Source organism: Lissotriton vulgaris, chromosome 5, assembly GCF_964263255.1.
Source record: "Lissotriton vulgaris chromosome 5, aLisVul1.2, whole genome shotgun sequence".
NCBI lineage: Eukaryota > Metazoa > Chordata > Amphibia > Caudata > Salamandridae > Lissotriton > Lissotriton vulgaris.
In genome coordinates, this window is record NC_141693.1 from 1,728,311,919 (window position 1) to 1,728,325,588 (window position 13,670).

The window sequence follows — 13,670 nt, forward strand, 5'->3', positions numbered from 1 at the left end:
GCAGAAGATGGTATGGTCGGCCACTCCTCTGGGCTAGTGAATGGTCAAAAAGTGTTGTGACTGGGGAAGTGCAGTGCTAAAAAATGTGAAAAAGAAATGGTAATAGTGTGTGTATTACCATTACCATTTCTTTGTCATTGTTATTTATGTGTTGGTTTTGAAAACAGATAAATAAATGGCATTGCCATTTACAATGCCAATAGCTTAATCTCTCGCAAATGCGAGACCTATTGCATTTGCACCCACACACACACAGAGCCACACACACACACAGAGCCACACACACACAGAGCCACACAAAGACACACACAGAGCCACACACACAGCCACACACAGAGCCACACACACACAGAGCCACACACACAGAGCCACACACACAGAGCCACACACACAGAGCCACACACACACAGAGCCACACACACACAGAGACACACACACACAGAGACACACACACACACAGAGCCACACACACAGAGCCACACTCACACACACAGAGCCACACACACACAGAGCCACACACACACACAGAGCCACACACACACAGAGCGCCACACACACACACACACACACACACACACACAGAGTGCCACACACACACACACAGAGCGCCACACACACAAACACACACACATACACAGAGCGCCACACACACACAGAGCGCCACACACACACAGAGCGCCACACACAGAGTGCCACACACAGAGCGCCACACACACAGAGCCAAACACAGAGCCACACACACAGAGCCACACACACAGAGCCACACACACATACACAGAACCACATACACAGAGCCCCAGAGCATAATTCCAAGAGCCAGCAAAGGCTCAAAGCATAGGAACCAGGTTACAGTATTCCCTTTTCATGGCTGCCTGTCCCCTCCTTCCTCCTGCCCCCTCCCTCCTCTCGGCAGCATGCTCTGCTCTCTGAATCAATGATCAGTTGAGATTTTCAAAGCTGGTCAGTCAGCATTCGGGCCGTCATTCCCCAGTTTAGGCCGATCACCTACTTACCTACTCATTGCCCGAGTTGTCTAACCTCGTTCCCACAGCTGCCCCGCCTCTGCACATCTACTGAATAACACAGCAGCACATGGGTCGCCAGAAATGTACAATAGCTGCTAAAGAGGCATCTGCAATTACATTCCCCATTCCCTGGGTGTGTAACAGTCTTTAATGACATTTCCACAACCGTAAAGAATCTAGAATTATGCGGTTTGGCTTCCTTGTAAACTTTGACATTGGTAGTCACACTGCAAGCCTAACAGGATATATACAGCTACATACTACAGGGACATTTACACACCTACATTTCCTGGCTGTGGAGGTTACATCATATAGTAATTCCAGTGTGTACACATGTATGGTTATATTCCACAGTCATTCCCTTTCATTAAGACATCTGGGACGGTACTTTCAGGACATCCAGGCGTCTACAGCAACAATGCTTTGGCAGGCAGCCATCTAGGCTTACATTCCCTTTGTAGGCAGGCGCTAGGTACATTCCATTCACAGACAGGCCTCTTGGCACTGTCCCCCGTGAGGACAGGGGTCTAAGGTTACACCCCCTTGGTAGAGAGCATCAGTGGTTACATTCTCTGGGTATCCCGGCATCTCCGCTACCCTTCTGGGGTGTTGTGGTCCCTACACTGAAGGAGACCCCGAGCCCTTTATAAGTCTGGGGCTGAGGGGACAAGGTGTCGACCACCTTCTGCATATATGCGACTCTGTGAATAGCGATCCCGTTGCTGTTTTGGGGGGAAGGGTGAAGACTTAGAACATATGAGAGGGGGGGTGGGGTGTCAAAGGAAGAGCACACGCTTCAGTGGGAGAAAGCCTTGTGGCAGATTAGGAAGTGGGCGTGACAGGGTCACTGGCGAGAGGCGTCCACTGCAGGGTAAGAGGGGGCTGTACTCCCTTTAGCAGTGAGACGGGGGCACAAGTTAGTCAGTGCATGTGAAGGCAAAGGTGTAAATTAGGACCATCAGACTTTGGATCAATCAGCGTCTGACAACGGGAGTGGGTGCTCTCTGGGACATATGTCTGGATGGAGAGAGATATTCCTCGAGAAGGTTGGACAGTGAACAGTGAAGGCACGCTATACAGCGCCCCCTACAGCCCTGCAGAATGGACCAGCTGCAGCACCTAGATGCGACTTCAGAGACCGTGGGAACAAAACACACCCCGTGCTCTCCAAGTGAAATCATAAACACACCCCGCACTCTCCAAGGGAAATACGCAGCATTTTTAGAGAGCGATAAAACTGTCTTGCGAGCCCAACTCTCCCCTCACGAGCCAGGAGTTTACAAGGGGAGTCGTCAGCCCAGGCAAGCCATGTCCGTGAGGGTGAGTGAGGGTGTGTGAGGCTGTGAGAGGGTGAGTGAGGGTGAGTGAGGGCGTGTGAGGGTGAGTTAGGTGTGTAAGGGTGAGGGTGAGAGGGTGTGTGAGTGTGAGGGGGTGAGGGTGATTGGGTGTGAGGGTGAGGGTGTGTGAGGGTGAAAGGGTGAGAGGGTGTGTGAGGGTGAGGGGGTGTGAGGGTGTGTGAGGGTGAGGGTGAGGGGGAGTGAGGGAGAGGGGGTGTTAGGGTGAGGGGGTGTGAGGGTGAGGGGGTGAGGATGAGGGGGTGTGAGGGTGAAGGGTGTGAGGGTGAGGGGGTGTGAGGAGGTGTGAGGGTGAGGGGTGTGAGGGTCAGGATGTGTGAGGGTGAGAGGGTGAGTGAGGGTGAGTGAGGGAGTGTGAGGGTGTGTGAGAGTGAGTGAGGGTGTGTGAGGGTGAGAGGGTGTGTGAGTGTGAGGGAGGGTGAGGGTGTGAGGATATGTGAGGGTGAGAGGGTTGTGAGGGTAAGGGGTGTGAGGGTGAGTGAGGGTGTGTGAGGGTGAGGGGGCTGGGTGAGGGGGTGTGAGGGTGAGGGTGTACGAGGGTGAGGGGGTGTGAGGGTGAGGGTGATTGAGGGGGTGTGAGGGTGAGGGGTGTGAGGGTGAGTGAGGGTGTGTGAGGGTGAGAGGGTGTGTGAGGGTGAGGGTGTGTGAGGGGGTATGAGGTGAGGGGGTGTGAGGGTGGGTGAGTGGGTGTGAGGGGGTGTGAGGGAGAGGGTGTGCGAGGGTGAGGGGGTGTAAGGGTGAGGGGGTGTGAGGGGGTGTGAGGGTGAGGGTGAGGGTGTGTGAGGGTGAGGGTGTGTGAGGGTGAGAGGGTGAGGGTGTGTGAGGGTGAAGGTGTGTGAGGGTGAGGGTGTGTGAGGGTGTGAGTGTGTGAGGATGAGGGGGTGTGAGGGTGAGAGGGTGTTTGAGCGGGTGGGAGGGTGAGGGGTTGTGAGGGTGTGTGAGGGTGAGGGGGGTGAGAGGGTTAGAGTGAGGGAGTGTGAGGGGGGTGAGGGAGTGTGAGGGTGAGTGAGGGTCAGGGTGTGTGAGGATGAGGGTGTGTGAGGGTGAGGGTGTGAGGGTGAGGGGGTGCGAGGGTGGGTGAGGGTGAGGGGGTGTGAGGGTGAGGGGGTGTGAGGGTGAGGGGGTATGAGGTTGTGTTAGGGTGAGAGGGTGTGAGGGTGAGAGGGTGCGAGGGGTGTGAGGGTGAGGGGTGTGAGGGAGTGTGAGGGTGATGGGGTGTGAGGGTGAGAGGGAGTGTGAGTAAGGGTGTTTGAGGGTGAGGGGGTGTGAGGGTGTGAGTGAGGGTGTGTGAGGGTGAGAGAGTTGTGAGGGTGAGGGGGAGTGAGTGTGTGTGAGGGTGAGTGTAGGTGGGTGAGGGTGAGCGGGTTGAGGGTGTGTGAGGGTGGGGGGGTGTGAGGGTGAGGATGTGAGGGTGAGGGGGTGTGAGGTTGAGGGGGAGTGAGGGTGAGGGGGTGAGGGTGAGGGTGTGAGGGGGCGAGGGTGTGAGGGTGAGTGAGGGCGAGAGGCTGTGAGAGTGTGTGAGGGTGAGGGGTTGTGAGGGTGAGGGGGTGGGTGAGGGTTCGAGGGTGAGTGAGGGTGAGGGTGTGAGAATGAGGGGGCAAGGGGGAGAGAGCGTGAGGGGGTGAGGGGATGTGGGGGTGAGGGGGTGTGAGGGTGAGGGGTGTGTGAGGGTGAGGGGGTGTGTGAGGGTGAGGGTGAGGGGGTGTGAGGGAGTGTGAGGGTGATGGAGGGTGAGGGTGTGTGAGGGTATGTGAGGGGTTGTGAGGGTGGGGGGTGTGAGGGTGAGGGTGTGAGAGTGAGGGGGTGTGAGGGTTAAATGGGTGTGAGGGTGAAGGGGTGTGAGGGTGTGTGAGGGTGAAGGTGAGGGGGTGTGAGGGTGAGGGGTGTGAGGGTGAGGGTGTGAGGGAGTTTGAGGGTGCAGGGGTGTGAGGGTGCAGGGGTGTGAGGGTTAGGGTGATGGGGGTGAGGGGGTGTGAGGGGGTGAGGGTGTGTGAGGGTTTGGGTGTGAGAGGGTGTTTGAGGGTGAGTGAGGGTGAGGGGGTGTGTGAGGGTGTGCGAGGGTGAGTGAGGGTGTGAGGGTGTGTGAGGTCGAGGGTGTGAGGGTGAGAGGGTGTGTGAGGGTGAGAGGGTGTGTGAAGGTGTGTGAGGGTGTCTGAGGGTGAGGAAGGTGAGGGATTGTGAGGGTGAGTGGTGTGAGGGTGAGGGGGTGAGAGGGTGAGAGAGTGAGGGTGTGTGAGGTTGAGGGGGTGGGGGTGTAAGGGTGAGGGTGTGTGAGGGTGAGGGTGTGAGTGTGAGAGGGTGAGCAAGGGTATGTGGGGGTGTGTGAGGGTGAGAGCGTGTGTGAGGGTAAGAGGGTGTGTGAGGGTGAGTGAGGGTGTGTGAGGGTGAGAGGATGTGTGAGGGTGACAGGGTGTGAGTGAGAGTGTGTGAGGGTGAGACGGTGAGGGTGAGTGAGGGTGTGAGGGTGAGGGGGGTGAGGGTATGAGTGTGAGGGTGTTTGAGTGTGAGGGGGTGTGGGGATGAAGGTGACAGGGTCTGAGGGTGTGTGAGGGTGAGTGAGGGAGGTGTGTGAGGGTGTGAGGGTGGGTGAGGGTGTGAGGGTCAGTGAGGGAGTTTGAGGGTGAGTGAGGGTGAGAAGGGGGAGTGAGGGGGAGTGAGAGTTAGGGGGTGTGAGGGTGAGGGTGTGTGAGGGTGAGGGTGTGAGTGAGGGTGAGGGAAGTGAGGGTTAGGGTGTGTGAGGTTGAGGGGGTGTGAGGGAGTGTCAGGGTGAGAGGGTGTGAGGGTCTGTGAGGGTGAGGGTGGGTGAGGGGGTGTGAGGGTGAGGGAATGTGAGGGGGTGAGGGGGAGTGGGGGTGAGGGGGAGTGAGGGTGAGGGGTGTGAGGGTGAGGGGGTGTAAGGGTGTAAGGGTGAGGGTGACAGGGGTGAGGGTGAGCGGGTGTGAGGGTAAGGGGTGTGAGGGTGAGGGGGTGTGAGGGTGAGGGGGTGTGCGTGAGAGGGTGTGTGAGGGTAAGGGGGTGTGGGTGTGTGAAGGTGTGTGAGGGAGAGGGTGTGAGGGTGAGGGGGTTGAGGGTGAGTGGGGGTGAGAGGGTGGATGAGAGGGTGAGTGAGGGTGAGAGGGTGGGTGAGGGTGGGTGAGTGAGAGGGTGAGTGAGGGTGAGGGTGTGTGAGGGTGAAGGTGGGTGAGGGTGAGAGGGTGAGGGTGAGAGGGTGAGGGGGTGAGGGTGTGTGAGGGTGAGGGGTGTGAGGGTGTGTGAGGGTGAGGGTGTGTAAGGGAGAGGGTGAGGGTGTGTGAGGGTGAAGGTGTGATGGTGAGGGGGGTGAGAGGGTGGGCGAGGGTGAGAGAGTGAGAGGAAGTGAGAGGAGGTGAGAGGGTGAGGTGGTGGTGGTCACCCACTTACCGTTCACGTCCGCAGCAGCTGTTCCTTCATCCCACGGGTGGGGTGCAGCCGCACACAGGACTGTCGGCTCAACAGTCGAGGGAGTCCCAAGCATCCCTTAAACCCCATTTCAAGAAGGCTCCACAAACTCCTAATGGGCCAGGAAGAGGCTTCCTTCCCTGGGCAGCAGCGTTGTCTGTGACAAGAAGGGTGAAAACAAGCGCTGGGAACAAGTGCTCGGGATGACATCAACTTTCCGCTTTTAGAGTCGTCCTTTTCAGACTGGCTTGGCCTGACTTATTGGTGGCACAAAAGCTTGCTTATCATCTGTTGGCCCTATAAAGAAGATAAGAAAGCTTTTACGCCAGCAGGAAGTCAAGTCAGCCAGTCTGAAAAGGACGGGGCTTAAAGAGAAAGAAATACGTCATGGCGACCTCTTCTCCAATGGCTGGCCACCGTTTAGGAGGCCAGCCAATGGAGAAGAAGGGCGGGGCTTAACCCTCGCTAGAGAAACTCACCCTAAAACATAAAATCTCGCGAGCTCGACTGCGCATGTGCGCAGTACGCCACGCGAGACCTAAAAACTCTTTTGCTGCAAATGTCTCTTTGGACACGCCCCCCCCTCCCCCCACAACTGCATCCACAAACCCGACCGGAAGGTATTGGAGAGCTTTACTGAGCAGTTCTCGAGTTCCAAAGTGGCAGCTCGCTGCGCTTTACTCCTCGGATTACCTGTGAAGGGTATGCTTTCACCCCCATTTTAACGTTGATCTCGCTCATTTGCTTTTCTCTCCATACCAGCCACATTGCTCTTTCTATCCTTTGTTTCCCTATGCCCTCCATGCCCCTTTCCCCACGCGTTATAATTTTTGCTTCCCCACACCCACACTCTCAGTTTTCCTTCCCCACACCCGCCCCATCTGTGTTCCTTCTGCTACCTACTGTATGCCATGCCCCCCCCCCCCCACCCTCCAATACACACACTTTAAAAAAAGCATTTGGAATGCAATAGGTCTCACATTTGCTAGAGTTTAAGCTATGGGCATTGTAAATGACAATGCCTTTTATTTATGTTATAAAAAACACAAAAAAATAAAAGGCATTTTCATTTACAAAGCCAATCGCTCAAACTCGCATAAATGCCAGACCTATTGCATTGCAGATGCTTGTTCTTATAAGTAATGTTTTAACTCTGATTTGTTTGAGACTGGAAACTCCTGACGTATTATATTGTGTTTCTCCAAAATGAGTTTAATGTAAACACATGTTCCAAGTTTTGTCTTTGACGTGGATCAGTTGTAGAAGGCCTCAGCGAGACAGGCCTTAGGTCAGCCTTCTAAAGTTAGCCACTGCGATGGGGCACAACTGCGTTGCAGCCTACAAGTGTCATTTAACCTCTTGTCAATATGGCGGCAATACTGAAAGTTACATACCCCAATTTTGCTTTAGAAAGCAGAGTTTTGCGTCTGGAGCCAGCGATAGTACAAGCTTCCGCAATCAATAGCAGAATTTAAAGGCCTTGGCAGGGCTTTAAGTGGGCCGGGTCTTAAAGGGGTCTGAGCACCGGCAGCTTTTTAAAGCGGGCCTCGAAACGGGTCTCTATCGGGCTCTTCTTTTGAGCCCTGGCACAGGCGGTCTGCTTTTTTAGGTCTCGCCTGTCGATGCGCATGCGCATCGAGCAAGCGAGACTATAGGGGCTTATCCACTCTTTATCCACTGCAAGGAATCGTGGCGATTCCTTGCAGTGCCCGTGACTTTTAAGCTCAATGCGCATGCGCATTGAGCTTAAAAGCGCGTGCACGTCCGTCTTGTTTTACCCGCTCCGCCCCCTCCCCTTCCCGCCGTGTCGCATTTCTCCTCCCCCCTCTCCTCTCTTCCCTCCGTCTTGTTGCCTATGGGCGGCTGTGCTGGCAAGCAGCGCTGCTTCCTCTCCTCTTTCTGTTGCAGCTGCTGGCGATGGGGGGAAATGAAAATGAAATTGACTTTTCCGAGAAAAGAATGAGGCGGTCTGACTTCACCAATGAGAGCTCAGTGCTGACTTCCGCACTCCTTCCTCGTTAACTGCCGCTCTCCTTCCTCACCCCTGGCAGTGTAGAAACTGAGAGGAGACTACAGGCTCTGGCAGGCTGAGCAGGGGTCGAATAAAGATAGAGGCCATCTTGTTATAAAGCATTAATCAGTTGTTTCAAACATGCACTGGGCGCTTAGCTTACAGGTTGCCTTTCGGTCTAAAAGAAAATAAATGGAAGCAAACACGTTTTTGCAACTTTAATAAAATAGTAATCATAGAAGCAATACATTATATTTCATTTTGCTTTATATGTACTAAAAGAATTATATTTCACAACAAAGTGGCCGTGCTTATTGTTATTTGACACAATAAGGAAAAAAAAAACAATGATTTACAGCATGGTCTCAGGGAACTGCCCCCTCATCATATCGCTTCAAAATGGCCTCGCTGTATGTACCAGAACGAGCACGCTCCCTCCTCGACTGGTTGAGCCAGTCCTTCTCGTATCCATGCCCCTCCAGCAGGTCTCCCTTCCCCCACAGCTCCCTCTGCAAACATGAAACAAACAGCAGGGAGGGGAGGCGTTTCCAGGGCCAGCTCACTCTCGCTCTCTTCGTCTTGTTTTGCTTTCGATCTAGACCCGTCTCCAGCAACAGCCTCTGCTGCCTTAACTTTTAGTTTTGATACTGCGGATAATTACCCAGGGTCCTTCTAACTTCCATTTTCAAACGCCTTGACAACAGTGAAACAATTTGGGATTTCGTTGTTTTCATCCAGCCAGAAATTAAAAAAGGTAACCTTTTTTTTCTTAAAAGCAGTACGCTTTTGCTTCGTCCCTCAATCAGGAAGTAGCTGTTGGCTCGTTGACAGGGAGAAAAAAATCGTATATTTGTCAGCTCAAGTTTGGATCAAGCGAATTTGGGTTTCGTTTATGAGGTGAAGTTTGATTTCACTTTTGGATTTAAAATGATGTCACGGCATTGAATGTGAGTGTGCGTTTGGAAAGCTGTTTGTTTACCTGTCATTCTATTTCGCCAGGTTCGCCCAACAGCCCTGAGACGTGTTTATTGAGCGCATGGATGTTTATAAACCTCACCCTCACCCTCACTCACCCTCAACCCCTCACCCTCACTCACCCTCACCCACCCTCACCCTCAACCCCTCACCCTCAACCTCAACCCCTCACCCTCACTCACCCTCACCCTCACTCACCCTCAACCCCTCACCCTCACTCACCCTCAACCCCTCACCCTCACTCACCCTCAACCCCTCACCCTCAACCTCAACCCCTCACCCTCACTCACCCTCACCCACCCTCACCCTCACTCACCCTCACCCTCACTCATCCTCACCCTCACTCATCCTCACTCACCCTCACCCTCACCCACCCTCAACCCCTCACCCTCACTCACCCTCACCCACCCTCAACCCCTCACCCTCACTCACCCCCTCACCCTCAAACCCTCACCCTCACTCACCCTCACCCTCACTCACCCTCAACCCCTCACCCTCACTCACCCTCACCCTCACTCACCCTCACCCTCACTCACCCTCACCCTCACTCACCCTCAACCCCTCACCCTCACCCACCCTCACCCTCACTCATCCTCACCCACCCTCAACCCCTCACCCTCACTCACCCTCAACCCCTCACCCTCACTCACCCTCACTCTCACTCACCCTCAACCCCTCACCCTCACTCACTCTCACTCACCCTCACTCACCCTCAACGCCTCATCCTCACCCTCAACACCTCACCCTCACTCACCCTCACTCACCCTCAACCCCTCACCCTCACCCTCACTCACCCTCAACCCCTCACCCCCTCACCCTCAACCCCTCACCCCCTCACCCACCCTCACTCACCCTCACTCACCCTCAACCCCTCACCCTCACTCACCCTCAACCCCTCACCCTCACTCACCCTCACTCACCCTCAACCCCTCACCCTCACCCTCACTCACCCTCAACCCCTCACCCTCACTCACCCTCAACCCCTCACTCACCCTCACCCACCCTCACCCTCACTCACCCTCACTCAGCGCAACCACAGCATCTTCACTAAATATATTTAATAAACTTTAAGCTATTGGCAATATAAAATAAAATCCATTTTATTTACGTATTAATTATTGTTTTTTACAGCCATTGATTTTTTTTATATCAATACATATAAGTCACATATAAGTCCCGTTAATACAAAACATGTTGCTTTACAAATGCTAGAGGTGTCACATTTAGAAAAATTATAACTATTGGCTTTGTAAAGAAGAAAGCTATTAATTTAGCTATTTAGAAAAAACAACCCATAAATAAAAAACAAAAAAATAATTAACACCTATAGCTCAAACTTTCCTACTGCGAGACCTATTGCATTTCCAATGCTTGTTTTCCGGACTGCAGTGACAGCCATTTGCTGTCACTGCAGTCCGGAAAAAAGTGCCAGTGAGATAGAGACCCATTTCGAGATAGCAAGCACATCGATGTGCGCTGTTCACACTGCTCACTTCTCACTAGTGGAACAGTTACGGCATGACGTCATGCCAGGTGAGTGTTGTGGGGGAAGGAAAATCCTTTAAAGAGTCATTTTCTTTCCGGATTTCCCTTCTCTTTCTGAAACAGCAACATTGTGGTAGGGTCATCAGGGCTTTAATTGGAAGCTTTTTTAATATTATATGTAAAAAGCCAAGTTGCAGCTTATTTATCTTATGCAACTAATAACCATTGACAACACCAATAGTCCTTACTTGTTGTAGGTATGATGCTACTTGTTGTCTCACATATCTGGACGCAATGAGAGAAACAGCAAAATACAGACCGGGCGGCACACTATGCTAAACACAGATTTTTAGCGTACCTTTGTTAAAGCCACGCCCCTAATTACACTGAACACGCCCCTTTGAGAGACCCCCAGTTTTTTCATCCCACTTAAAGCCCTGGGCTCAGATAGCAAAGCTATTCCTCAAGTCACACTGAACCTAACAGCGTAGGTATCAGACTGCAGAGCAATCTCAGTGGCTCAGTTCTCAGACAGCAGATCTATCTCTCAAGCTGGCCAGATCGTACAAGGGCCTTAGACCATAGGAATATCCGTCATGCTATAGTACTTCTATTTAATCACCAATTACACATCATCCAGTTGCTTCTTTGTTCTTTAACCCTTCATGCCCAATCTTTGATAACTACTGCATTAGGTGTTTTCAGTATTCAGTTTTTACGTAGGTTATTTTGATTGCCCGTATTAGTTTCATTATTTAGCTCATCTGAAATTGCGCATTAGAACTGAGCTTTTACGCACACTATTTTTCCCCCTTTCTCTATTCTCACCTTTCGGTTCCCCTCTCTGCCTTAATACCCCCTCCGCGCTACTTGCTGTAAACTAGGCGCGCAACGCCCATTGGGCTGTAAGGGCTTCCGCCCCCCCCCCCTCGTGTGTGTCAGCCCGGCAGAGACAGCTTTCCCTGCACACACACAGCCGCCCATCCCTCCCCCCCCCCCCCGGAATTTGGCTCTAGTTGCGCCTCTGATAGGCATATTGGCGACACTTATTATGTTGTTCTCTTCATACAGAAGAATTCAAATCGGATGGTTTTGCCAATTTGACTGAGCACATTTAATATAAATGCACCATTTCCCGAGCTAAGGGTCTGTGGAACGAAAGCAGCCCGAGCACGCGTGGAGCAGGACCAACTAAACCCTGTGGCTCACTGGTTAGAGCAGGCAGACCCTGAAGCGGAGGTCAGACCGGGGACCAGGGTTCAATTCCCAACGCGGCAGGGTCTTGAGCTTCGGTGCCTGACCTAATCATGGGTTCACACTCTGCAACTCTGGGCATTAAGCTTGCTTAATCTCCACAACGGGCCCCCGCGGCGGGATGCCTCGCTTTCACCTTGGGGATGCCCTGTAGGGGCTATCTCACAGGGAAAAGCCACGACGGGTTCCCAAGGCAAGCACGGAGATACCCCTTCGGGGGTCGATTCAGGCGCTATATAAGAATAATAATAATAACCCCTGCCTGGGCCCTTGCTACTGTTGATGCAGGTTACCCCCAGGCAGAGTTGGGTTGGTAAGGCGGGCACTGGGCTATGGGCATGGGCCGGTATCTGATGTGTAGATGTGGGCCACTTTTTTGCCCAGTGTGGTGGCTGATTTGGACTGCGTCTGTGCTATTCAGGTGCCGTCGGCGACCCAGTGGGGTCCTGAGCGGCCTTTTTGGAGGCTGATGGGCTTCTAGAAATTTCTTTTATGAGTGGGGTGGAGGTGTCATTCCCGGTCTCTCGTTGGGGCGGGCAACCCATTAATGGATGTAGATTGAGCAGGGGTGGGGGACCTTAGCAGAAGTGACCTCACTTGTAATCAGGTGTGCTTCGCCACTGAGAACTAATCCGTGCACAAAGAGTCCTTGCAACATTAGCATTTTTTTATTCCAGTGTAGATATGAAAACATGCCTCTTTTAGAGACCCCCTTCCTTTTCATATACTTAAGCAGTTTTTTGCGAAGAGGTGGAATCCGCAAATTTGGGCCACTCGTAGCTGCCACGTTTCCCACCATGCGTGATGTGCTGATCCGAGCCTCGTGTTTTCCTTTGAATTCTGTGACTTGTAGTCCTGTTTCATACTGGACTATGCAAGACTACAATTCCCAGATTTCAAACATTGAACCTGCACTGGAGCAGCACATCACAGAATGGAGCTGGGAAACTTGGCAGTGCTGCCACTTCGTGTTTTTTAGGGTGTCCGGGCCTGGTTTTAGATCCAATCCAATCCTGCCCCCACGCCCCTCCCTACTCTAGGTGTGATTCTCGCTGTTGGCGTGTCAGGAGTCTGAGTATGTAGTGTGTAAGTGGCTGCATATTGTAAAGTTGTGCAGGTGTCTGCTGCGCCTACGCCCTCCCCCAGCGGAGACCAGAGAGGGAGGGCAGCCTGTGTTTCCCAGTCGCCTCCGGGTCGGAGTAGACCTTTGGACTGTTCCCGCCCCTTGCCGGCACTTTATCCTTCGCAGCCTGGGCCCCGCCCAGCACTCGCGTGTGTGCTCTGCCTGCCTGCGACTGAGCGCTCCTTCCCTCTGGCAGTGGTGGTCTGGTTCCTGCCTGTGGTTCTCTCTTGTCTCTGTTAGTGCTTCCTTGTCCCTGGTTGTGGTGTACTTGTTACTGGCTGTAGAAGCGCTTGCCTCTGGCTGTGGAGCTGTGATCCCTGGCTGTGGGTGCTGTGATCCCTGGCTGTAGGTGCTTTGATCCCTGGCTGTGGGTGATTTGATCCCTGGTTGTGGGTGCTTTGATCCCTGGTTGTGGGTGCTTTGATCCCTGGTTGTGGGTGCTTTGATCCGTGGTTGTGGGTGCTTTGATCCCTGGCTGTGGGTGCTTTGATCCCTGGCTGTGGGTGCTTTGATCACTCGCTGTGGGTGCTTTGATCCCTGGCTGTGGGTGCTTTGATCCCTGGCTGTGGGTGCTTTGATCCCTGGCTGTGGGTGCTTTGATCACTCGCTGTGGGTGCTTTGATCCCTCGCTGTGGGTGCTTTGATCCCTCGCTGTGGGTGCTTTGATCCCTCGCTGTGGGTGCTTTGATCCCTGGCTGTGGTATTCTAGTCCTGGGCTGTGGTGCTCTGGTCCTGGGCTGTGGTACTCTGATCCCTGAGTGTGGTACTCTGGTCCCTGGCAGTGGTGCTCTGATCCCTGGCAGAGAGTGTTCTTGTGCTGTCGTATTCTCGTCCTGGGTTGTGGTGCTGGACTGCAGTGCTGTGGTCCTGGCCTGTGGTACTCTGATCCCTGAGTGTGGTACTCTGATCTCTGAGTGTGGTGAGTGTGGTACTCTGATCCCGGAGTGTGGCACTCTGATCCCTGAGTGTGGTACTCTGATCCCTGAGTGTGGTGCTCTGGTCCCTGGCAGTGGGTGCTTTGATCC